This window comes from Macrobrachium rosenbergii, chromosome 8 (assembly GCF_040412425.1).
Source record: "Macrobrachium rosenbergii isolate ZJJX-2024 chromosome 8, ASM4041242v1, whole genome shotgun sequence".
In the NCBI taxonomy this organism is placed as follows: Eukaryota; Metazoa; Arthropoda; class Malacostraca; order Decapoda; family Palaemonidae; genus Macrobrachium; species Macrobrachium rosenbergii.
The window spans coordinates 16,740,705-16,743,204 of NC_089748.1; the positions used below are offsets into that span (position 1 = coordinate 16,740,705).

Consider the following 2,500-nt stretch of genomic DNA (forward strand, 5'->3'; position numbering starts at 1 on the left):
TCTTTGAATTACTAAGGCAATGAAGAAAGTCGAAATTATTGAAAGCATTACTGGAACTTTAAAAACCAACCAAGGATAGTGAGTATTTTGGGCAAATTACACAGCCGATTGTGGGTGTCTGAAACAGCCGACAACTTCGTTCTGGTGGTTTAAAACTGTCCCCTGTGATAATGGAAAGTTGACACTTAAATTAGCACAAAGTATTGTTTATTCAAAAAAATAATAGTTTGTAATATAAAAAAGAATGATCAGTGTTTAGAGAGAGAATAAATAATACTAATTATTCAAAAACCAATGACACTTTCACAGTAATGTATAAAACATTCAAATAGCATGAAGTAAAATAACATTGATAAAAATACCAGTATAAAATCCTGCTTAATATTTGGGAAAATTTAAAAATAGGAAAGTGGATTAAAGAGTAAAAACTTGTGAATAATGAAAAATCAAAGAATTTGTTTTTTTCGTTTTATATTACGCCAGCTTATGCTGGCACGAGCTTTTGCTCGATAGGACAACATTGCTGAGCCTCGAATGCTGGCGAACGGTCTCTGATGCATAAGACAAGAAAAGCAAAAACACTTGAAAAGGGGCGACTAGCGTAGACGGTTCATCGAAAGTTGTGGGAACTTGCAGCACACACAAATACAAATAAAAGTAAAGAAAATATGATAAAATGTGTGACGCTGGAACATTTGGAATTTTTTATAGTGAATTTACTATAGGCAGAAATACTCTGCTGACTTTACAAAACAAAAGCAAAAAAAAAAAAAAAAACCACTCAGCATCCTTAATTAGGTATTTCCGATCACTAGTATATTTCCAAAAAGCAAGATGCTGTTTGCAGGTGATCTTCGACATTACCTCAAGCGTAAAGGGTCATATATTCATTCACTCAAGGATCTGGCAAGAAAATATAAAGTTTACAAATTATTATTGCATGAACACGATCTTTGGTCATGAAAATGTTTCACGCCTGTTTCCTAGAATTTCTGTTTTCCCATCGTAGGCAATGTCTCCAAAGTGCTATTTTCTCTTGCCATACATTTGCCGAAACTGAAAGCCGTTTTCGAATCTCAAAGTTCATTTGAAACTCATTTAAAGCAGAGTTTTGTCAGTATCTATCACTGCACACGTGAAAATTTTCTCTGAACACTGGGATACAAAACTTGAGATAGTTTATCAGAGTGATAACACACTTTCCTTCTTAACTCTTCAAATCTTTTAAAATAACTTACATACAAACATAAAAATTAAAACTCTCATATCTATCAGGGACTCCGGAATAGATTTACACAACATGTTAAAGTAAAAGCAAGTCATAAAGGCGAAACTTTGATGTCGTAAGACGCTCACTTCAAGGCAGGTTCCCTTGTATAAGGTATTCATCCACACTTACTCAAAATCTAATTCAAGCAAGAGGAAATGTTCTACATCAAAGTTTTGTGACTTAATCTTACTAATCCTATACTTCGTTATCAGCACTGTATTTGATTTAGAGACTTCATTTATTTCTCCTATATTTATTACAGACAGAACTCTTGACATAAAAAAAAAATTCTTTTTCAAAATAAAATGCAACTTATATGTATCTAATTTAAAAACAAACAGTCATGGAAAGCAACCATTCACCTTTCTTTTGTCACCTTTCGATTCCAATACCCGTGCGCCCTTTTGATGACAAATACCATTGCGTACTCAAGTGGAACATCACAAATAAAATGTAAATGCCATTTTTATGCTGTCGAATAGGATTCGGGGCAATTTATAGTTTCTCTTCTTTGTCCAGTTATAAGGTGAAATGCAATAATAAAACTACTTCTGAGTAACAGAACGTAATAAAAACTACTCAACACAGGTTAGTATTTATCATATTTAGGAACTTGAATAATATATAATATATATATATATATATATATATATATATATATATATATATATATATATATATATATATATATATATATATATATATATATATATATATATATACATATATATATATATATATATATATATATATATATATATATATATATATATATATATATATATATATATATAATATTCACATATACAAATACACATATTTATAAATACATATAAATAAATATACACATATACACATACACACACACACACATATATATATATATATATATATATATATATATATATATATATATATATATATGTGTGTTTATATATATATATTATATATATATATATATATAAATATGTATATATACATATGTATATTTATATACTTACATATGTATATCTATCTATCTATCTATCTATATATATTATATATATATATATATATATATATATATATATATCTATATATATAAATACATGAACACACAAACAATTACACACACACACACACACACACACATATATATATATATATATATATATATATATATATATATATATATATATATATATATATATGTATGTATGTATGTACATATAAATACATACACGTATATAT

At 27.3% G+C, this 2,500-nt stretch overlaps 1 protein-coding gene across 1 annotated transcript in view; it reads left to right on the forward strand.

Annotated features, from left to right (window-relative positions):
• LOC136840620 (cell adhesion molecule 3-like) overlaps positions 1 to 2,500 on the forward strand; it is a 196,968-nt gene that overhangs the window by 2,558 nt on the left and 191,910 nt on the right. The gene's annotated exons all lie outside the window — the stretch shown is intronic.